Source organism: Myotis brandtii, unplaced genomic scaffold (genome assembly GCF_000412655.1).
Source record: "Myotis brandtii unplaced genomic scaffold, ASM41265v1 scaffold191, whole genome shotgun sequence".
NCBI lineage: Eukaryota > Metazoa > Chordata > Mammalia > Chiroptera > Vespertilionidae > Myotis > Myotis brandtii.
In genome coordinates, this window is record NW_005357115.1 from 5,290,499 (window position 1) to 5,299,983 (window position 9,485).

Here is a 9,485-nt window from a genome sequence, read left to right on the forward strand (position 1 = left end):
CATAGATGCATAACCATGGACACAGACAATAAGGTGCTGAAGGCCTGGGGTGGAGGGGGGAGTTGGAAGGAGTCAAGGGGCGGGGGGTCATATGTAATACTCTCAACAATAAAGAATTATTTAAAAAATTAAAAATAAATGAAAATAAAAATAAAAAACCTGACAAACTCACTCAGTTTCAGGTGGTAGCAACTAATGAGAGCTGCCACTTCCACCCCATGGAAGATGTAAGCAAAGGATTCCATGCCCCAGTTCTAGCTATTAGTTCCTAATTTGTTGTAGATAATCTAACCCCCAACCATGTCTTCGAAGAATAGGTTCCCAGCCACATGTGGGATCTGTCCTCTCTGGGCCAACTTCTGATCCAATAGGCCAAACAGACTTTCCTTCCATATCCAACACATGAAGTCCAGACCCACCCCTGGACATTCTGATTAGGTCTATGGTTGGACCCTATGGATTCATATTTTTATGATACTCCCTAAGGCTTCCCATGGAAGGACTGAAGAGGTTCCTAGTTATCCCTGTAGACAGATTTTTACCTCAGGTGTTCTTGAGTTAAAGAATTCTATTAGCAAATAATTATTGTGTACCTTCTAGGAGCAAGGCAATGGTCTAGATGCTAAGGAAATAGCAGTGAAAAGGACAGGTGAGGTCCCTGCTTCTAGGAACTTGCATAAAGTTAACAAAGAAAATGATTATTTTTGAAGATGAGATCTGCCATGAAGACAATAAAACAGGAGCCAAGTGAGATGGTTACTCAGGGAAACACTCTCTGAGAAGGTGCCATTTGAACAATTCCACAGAAAGGTGCCAACTACGGAAATGTAAGGAAGAGCAGCCCAGGCAGAGGGAAGAGCCTATGCAAAGGCATTGAGGTAGGGGGGTGATGGTTTGTCATATTCAAAATCGGACAGAAGCCCAGTGTGGCTGGCATGTGCAGGTCCTGAGAAGAGCACTCCTAGTGGAGGGATGGGGACAGGAGACAGACCGGACAACAGCACCCTTAGCTCTTTGGGATTGTTTTATGTGAAAGAGAAGCAGGTAAATGGGACAGTAACTGGAGAGGGTCATCAGATCCAAGGGAGGTATCTGTGATGGTGAGAATTTGGTTCATTTGATTTTGCTAAAGCAAGTTGGATGTTGATGGGAACGATCAGTTCAAGCTCCTGTGTTGTGTGAGTGTCTCCCCACCCCCCACCATCAGATCCTACCACCTCTGTGGAAGGTCAGGCAATCAACAAAAACCCTCATGGTGTTTCTGCTCCTATTGACATGGCCCCTGCCAGACCCCTCACTGCAGAGAGGGCTGTAAAATACCTTCTTTGGACATCTGCACGCCTCCTGGCCTTTGCCTGTGCTGTTCTCTTCAGTAGAGGATGGATAGAGAGGTCCTGGATACAGAGTACTGACCTCAGCCTGAGCAAAGGAGATACCAGTGGTAGGTGACCAGAGGCAGCAAACCTAGCTCCATGGGTAGTAGACATGGTTTCGCCACTCAGAGGACATACCCAGCCGAAGGGACCTCAGTGGAGCTCTTCCTAACCTGTGCTCTGAAGTCGCTAAATAAAAGGGAGACTATCTAGAATCTATGAGAATGTCTAAAAAAGCAATCTTGCATTGATTATTACATGCACGCTGTAATTATAGGTTAAACTGAAGGCTGTTTTATTTGTTGAGTGAGAAAACTGAATGCCAGGCATCCGGATGGTTTCTTGAGTTGTGAAAGGTGCCCCCTGATCACCACTCCCCATCCTTCCAGAGCCCACCTCCCACATACACACACATTCACACATATGTACACATACAAAACATACACACACTATACCTTATCCCAGGGTACTCAGATGTCATCTGAGGTTCAATAGCCAACACAGGTGTTGTTTTAATCATCAAATGAGAGACAATGGACTCTCCACTAATTCTAGAAGGAACTACTCAAGCAAAAACTCAGACACAGACAACAGCATGGTGATTACCAGAGGAAAAGTGGGGTGGGGTGAGCTAGAAGTAACATTTGTCACCTCTGACACGCGTGTCATAGGTTCGCCATCACTGGTCTAGAAGCAGGTGTCAAAATTAGAGCCTGTGTGGGCTTAAAAGGCCTGGAGTAAAGCAACAACTCGATCTTTAGCATCTGGCCGGAGATGAACTTGGCTGTCACACTTTGGGGAAGTACCAGTTCTTTTCCTTAGCTTCCGGTTATCCCCTTCCCCAGTCTCTTCGACCTTCAAACATTGATTGTAAAAATCAATGTAAATTGATGATGGTGCTTTTTCTGGAACACCTCTCAGACACATGCAAATCAGCAAATCTCCCCCCCTCGCCCCCCCACCCCTGGCCCACAATGGTGGAGCCGATTCCACATTGAGCACACTCCAGGGAATAGAGACCATTTGAAAAGGAAGAACCTGAGTGAGCAAGCCATGTTCAGAGGTGGGTCATTGTAGGCAGCACCCCTGATGCTCACCGTGATGGTGGTGTGCGGGCATGCAGACGGGGGACGAACACCCAGGACCTTTAAGTGTTGATGTGAAACTCTCAGCCATCTAGGAGGACGGCCATGAACTCTGAAAAGGGATGGCTAGGGAAACAGGAGAGAAGGCTGCTCTAGCCAGATACAAATGCCTCGGAACTACCCCATTCAGACAACATTTAGGGGCCAGGATTTATGGCTCAGAATCAGGTTTGGGCAGGGGGCGGTTACTAGGGGGAGGTCCCAGTGATCTTGAATCTTGAGGAGAGGAGTAAAACTATTTTGGATAAGGCTGAGTTTACAAGTGGATTACAAACCTGCATGGGAGGCTGGTGGGAGCTGTGACCCGCTTAATTAGAGTAACAGATTTCTCATACCTGGCATATTCTCTGAGTAGGAAAGGAAGTAGCAAAAATGGAATGAGAATAATAAAAAAAAGAATTAGCTGATATCAGATGTTTTCTCTTTGGTTTCTGCTTGCCAGGTCTGACTAGTGTAGCTTATAATTAGTCTCTGCTTGCAGATGTGTGGTTCCAAAGAGTTGTGGATTAAGAAGAAACTCTAGAATTTCCCAGTACCTGACAAGTTGTAACGTGAAGAGCTACACTTAGTCCATTAAAGATTTTTCACAGTGACATTTGAGAAATATGCCACCTTGCCATTTATCATTTTCAGGGCACGGGTGTCAGCAAGGAGGTTGCTATGAAGAACAAAACAAAATGGATTGCATGTGTAGAGGTGAGCTGGCGAATACTGATAAATGTACTTCCCTGAATGTCAGCAAATGTCACTTGAGAAGCCATTTGCAGCTACCATAACAGCCTCCCCGACCCAACAAAGAGTAGCAAAAACAGGCAAAACGAACTGGGCGTCTTGCTTCTGTATGAATAAGCAATCAGCCCTCTCAGAAGTTACACCAGAAAGTTGTTAAACTTGATAGAAGGAGCTTTTCTACCCATACTGACTCGTACTGGGGATTTCTACAAAGGGCTGGAGACCGTCTGAGGATGTCCGCTGTGGTTTGAAGAAGGACTTAACAGCCCCTTCGGTCCCAGGTGGGTGCCTTCCTTGAGTGTGTGTGCCTGCAGAGATGTACATCTGCAAGGCGTGCTCTCTGGTCCTTCCTGCCCCCTCCTCCTGCTGCTTTTGCTGTTCTGCAGACCTCTCCCAGCTTCTACTCTGCCCCCTCTGTAGTGTGATCCAGGAGTTGCTGAAGATGTGGTTGGGGTACCAGGACTCCAGGACACAGCCCTCACCTGCCACATCAGGAGAACACCCAGGTCTGGCCATGGCTCAGTGGTTGAGCAGCGACCTATGAACCAGGAGGTCACGGTTCCATTCCCGGTCAGGGCATATGCCCAGGTTGCAGGGCATATGCCCAGTAGGGCACATGCAGGAGGCAGCCAATCAATGATTCTCTCATCATTGATGTTTCTATCTCTCTATCCTTCTCCCTTCTTCTCTGAAATCAATAAAAATATATTTTTTAAAAAAGAGAGAAGACCCAATATGGCACCCTCGAACCACGATTTCAGTCTCTCAGTCAAGAAAAGGCTTTTCAACGTGTCCTCTGGTTAACCTGAAATGTTAAGTAATAGACTCAGCTTCTGTTTTATTCTTAGTGACCAAGTCAGAACTCTACCTACGTGTGATTTAAGGTTTCTGGAAGCTAAGGCCGAGTTTTGTTCAGAATCCAGCCTGGATCGAGATGGTCCTCTCTTCTTCCTTGGGTGGTGAGTCTCTGAACTTTGCTGCACAGAAACAAATGGGGGAGAATATCATATTCTCAGAAAAGCTCTCCCAGGAAATGTGAGACTAATTAAAGTAAAATTCTAGCCCCTCTTCATTTCCTAATCTCTCAGGGCTCCTCCTCCTCGACACATACACACAAGGTCACCCAATACTTTTTTCCTCCTGTACAGCAAGAGACTTTCAGAGTAGCTTGAATTGGTCTGGCCTTGTAAATACACCTCGCACACAAGCACGCTGCCCACACCAATTGAGGTCAGTTCAGCTTTCACTAGAGAGACGATGTGGTATCAGGCTCCCAAACAAGAAGCCCATTATTGAACGGACATCCCAGACTCCGTCCCTGAATGTGCTAATGGACAGACTTCCTTCTTCACACTATTCCGCCATATGTTTAGCCTGCCTGTGGTGGAACTGAACACATTGTACAACCAGGAAAAGATAGGCTCTTGGGAAAGCCAGCTTTCTTCAGATGAACTCGGGGTGATGGTCCAGGGAGGGGGTGGGGGGTGGAAGGCTGGCTCCTCTTCAGCCACACTCATTGCAGAATCCTTCATAGTCCTTGGTGTTTCCTCCTTTTGAATTGGGCGCTTCCTGTGGAAGGGGTCTTGGGAACTCAAAAGACATCTGTTTATTATTGAATTGCCCTCAACTTGTTGACTTTCGTGCTTAGTTTAGAAAGAAACAGTGGCTTGTTTAAAAAAAGAAAAAAAAAACGAAGCAGAAGAAAGCCAGGTTTCTGGCAGAGGTGAGGGCGAAGTGGAGGAGAACCTGGAGAGGGGATGGAGATGCCAGATGTGCTGCTTGGGGCATAATCTAGCCGGGCACTGCCTTCCTCAGCTCAGGCATTTTCTGAAGAGCAAATCTCTGCTGAGTCCTAATGTGGATTCCATGTCCCAGCCCCTAAGGCAGTGGTTCTCAACCTTCTGGCCCTTTAAATACAGTTCCTCATATTGTGACCCAACCATAAAATTATTTTCGTTGCTACTTCATAACTGTAATGTTACTACTGTTATGAATCATAATGTAAATATCTGGTATGCAGGATGGTCTTAGGCGACCCCTGTGAAAGGGTCGTTCGACTGCCAAAGGGGTCGCGACCCACAGGTTGAGAACCACTGCCCGAAGGCCTATGAAAGAATAAAAATGCATTTCAAAGAAAAGACATATTGGTATAGATTTCCCATTTTGCCAGTATTATTTATTTTGCTGATGGTTGTAATTTTAAAAATTGTGTCTTAAAGCTCAAACTAATAAGCATCTGTTTCCAGAGGATTACAAAAAAAAAAGCTGTTTATAATTGATTAATATCACCTGAATCCTATAATGCTGGAGGCCAGAGCTATGTAAAAACCTACCTTCCTACTGTTTTGTCTTTAAAGAACAAAAACAAAGATCTCTTCACATAGACAAGGGGAGTCAGTATTGTCTCTGCCTCTCAGATGAGAAAGAGTGAAGCTGGGTTGGGTGAGCCACTTTCTCCACCCACTAATTAGTACACCGCCAGGTTTCCTTGTTTCTAATTCAGAGGCCATTTTCAGTGGACTCTGCTCTGTATATAAAAGCCTACCAAGCCCCCTTTCACCATGTTGCATTCCAGCATGTTTCAAACAAAACATTAAATTGGTACCATAGAGGAAGGTTTGTTAAAAATACAAAACTCCATAGAATTGCAGTAATCCCCCATCCTTGCAAGAATGTAAACAGGACATCAATACAGGGAACATTTGCCCATGGAGAAGTCATCTCTGAGTAAGACTGTTACTCATTTCCTGGTGCCAACGGCATCATTTTGCAGCCCTGGACATCATCAGTAACCTCAAAACGAGCTCTCTCGGCCTGAATGAGGGAAAGATACACCATCAAAGAAGGAGAGAAATAAGAGGACTTTAGGTTACCATAGCAGGCAGGCCATCCTAAGGAGAAATGTTTAGAGGGATTTATTATTAGGCTTCTAAATAATTTCATTCATTCATTTAAATAAGCACTTTTAAATGCCTACTTTATGTCAGACCTGTCACTATACCTTAATTGGATGCCAATTTTGTTTATATTTCCTTCTCCTCAACATCTTGAATCATACTCAACCTTCAAGGTTCAGTTCAAACCCCACCTCTTCCAGTAAGCCTTCCGAGATTTCTCCCATGTTTCCTTTCCTGTGTTCCCAGCCAGGACATCCATAGAATAGCATTGCTCTGTGCCTTCCCGACCTGTGTATGTTCCTCACCTCAACAAGTATCAGCTCCCTGAGAAAAGGGTTTTCGTCTTACTTATCTTTGCATCACCAAGATGGTCTCCTCTAATACACTCTGAGATTGCATTGAAGGCAACTGAAACAGGGTGTTCTTCCACTCGCGTTGAGATTTAAACCAGCGTGGTTTAAATGTACAGGGAACAGCCTTCTCCTTGGCTGTTGGTAGTATTCAGCATTCAATGAAGAGGAAAGACGCAGATGAGAGAGAGGCAAGCGGGTGGCCTATCGAGATAATATGGGCGCTCTCGGCAGTGGAGGGAAAATCAGACTGGTTAATTTGGGGTGAGTAAGAGGAGTGGAGTTATCCAAATAATTGTCTAGATTTGGCCTTTATTGGCAAGTGTCACCTTTAAAAATACACACACACACACACACACACACACACACACACACACTTAGGTTTTAAAGCAGTTCCCCCCACCTCTGTATCAAATATGCTTTAGAAACGTGGGGATTGACACCTCGTCCAGATATAATAGTGCCAGCACTGAGGCACCCGAGCTGCTTTCATCATACACTGACTTTCGTTGTCCCTGAAGGACAAGTTAGCAGTGTAGGAATCATTACACTTCCCTCCTTCAGCTCTGCCCCAGTAATCCCAGGGGAGAGGATACCTACCCCAACCCACCCACCACCACACCAACAGGACACAGCGACTTTTATTATTAAAAACTAAGATTTCAAAGTGGGGTTTGCAAAATCTGTTCATAACTTTTGACAGAGATTTTCTTTGTGAAATCAGGAACGCCCTCCTTCTTTCTAGTACCTGTTGTTTTCAGGTGGGCCTTTCAAAGAAGCACCTTTCTTGGAAGTTTTCAATCTTTTTAATGCAAAAACTCCCCCAAGCAGGCAAAATGTATCCTGTTGAGTTGAGCGTCAGGCCCAAAGAACCTGTACTTCAGTTGCTTGGTAAATGCGCCGAGATTAACAAGTTTGTGTAACTATTATTTTTTTCCTGTTGGACACTTTAAAAAAAAAATTCTCACCAACCATAATTCAAAATAACTCTTCCTTATCATTCCAAATGTTTCACTTCAGGGTCTGAGATATTTACTTGTTTCCCTACCGAATTAGGAAAAAAAATCACCCTTGATTATAAGAAGAAGAAAAAATAGTTGAAAAGTTTATTCCCTGTCAAATAGGCATTCAGGAAAAAAAAATGTGTTTATATATTCATTTACTTCTGGTATGACAGCAGAATTGCCGATTTTGCTCCAAGGAAAATGATTTTTTTTTAAATGACACAAATCTATATGTGTGTGCGTGTTTCTAGAATTAATAACCTTATGTTTACTGTTGTGGTGGGATTTCCTACTAGGGCAATCTGCATTGGGAGAAGTACCATGTCTAGGGAGCATTTGAGGAAATTTTAACATCCAAACAAAAGCTATCCACTCCGTCCCCCAGAGGAAAAACAATAGATCATTTGCATATGCATATGACACAAATTAAAGACAAAGGGCCCCTCACACACTTCCGTTACTATGCGGTGCTCAGCCTGCCCCAGAGCCCCAGCCCTGCACTTTTTCCCCCAAATGAATAGCATTAAGTTTGATAACTAAAAATAGTGGTTCTGGGACCTCTGACCCATTCCCACTATAGACTCCTGTTTCCCCAACCAGAAATGTCCTCCAATCTCTCCAAAGAACCTGTCTAGGCAGCAAGAATGTATAGTTCCAAGGGGGAAAAAAAATATATGGACATACTTTGCCCTTTTTATTTTAATGGGCAAACATTGTAATGCTAGCTAAATAGAAATTCTTGTCTGTTAATAGGTTTCTTTAGTTTGTGATAAATAAGAATGCTAATGACTAAAATTTGGTGTTTGGTATGCATTAGCTTTTGTGAGCGTTTCTTTACAGTCCTCATTGACATGCAATATGGCAAGCTTCCTTTGAAACATATTTATAAAATAACTACAGTATAATTAAACCAACAAAGCCATCTTTTAAGTAAGCTTAATAGCTCAGGGTTTTGTTTTGTTTTTTTTTTCACCTCGGTAAAAATTTATTTTAAAAAGAAAAATAGTTGTGCCTCAATCCCACTGTATATTTTATTCTGTGTACCTAATATTTCCTTTGCATCTACAATCTATATCTCTAATTCTTTTTGACAACTATGATTATTCATAAAGTGCTCATGAAAGAAGCTTCATAGCTTCTTCAACAAGAATAATGTGTTTTTTTGTTCATAGAAATTGTAACATAGCTTGACAGATACAATATATAAGATGTGCTTTTTCTTGATGGTTAATATCGCTGTGCCGAACCCACAAGGAGCAGATCCACAGATATGGCAGGTAGTCATCAGAGTTGATGGTGTTTTATACAATGCAACTAAAAATATTTTAATGCTGTAAAAGCAATAGATAAATAAAAGCAATTATGTTTAATTTTGCTTTCGGTGTGCGAACAGTTTTCGGTGGTGGTTGCTAACGGTGGCGGGTTTCACAGCGGAGGAAGCTCGGAGCGCGGCGTTTTCGGTCCACAGACGGCGGCGAGGAGGAGGGTCCCGCCAGCCGCCCTTTCTCTGCTCTCCGCCGCCTGGAGTCCTGGGGGCGCAGCGTCCGGCTGGAGGCTCATCGCAGTAGCTCAAGTTCACCGAGCGTTCCCGAGTTTTGCAAACGGCTCCTCTGTCCGTCCTTTGCGGTTTCAGACCCCGCGAGTTTCCCGAAGGACAGCAGGCTCGGGACGGGGGCGGACTGGCTGCTTCTCCCGCCCGCGCCTCGCTCCCTTCCCTCCGACACCGACCCGCCGTCCTCTCCGCCCAGGAGCCGCCAGGCTCCCCACCCGGAGAATAAACACAGTTGACATCACTGTTATGATCTTTATTTAAAACTGTTTCCAAGGTGACAAATCACCGTGCCTCGCAAGCAACAGGTCCCTCCGCAGCGGTATCATTGCAGATTAACCGTCATGTGTGGGATTAGAACCCAAGCACCAGGGATTAGGTGAAGGGGGGACTCCCGCCGGAGGAGCAGCGCCCGACGGCACCTCGACTGCGCGT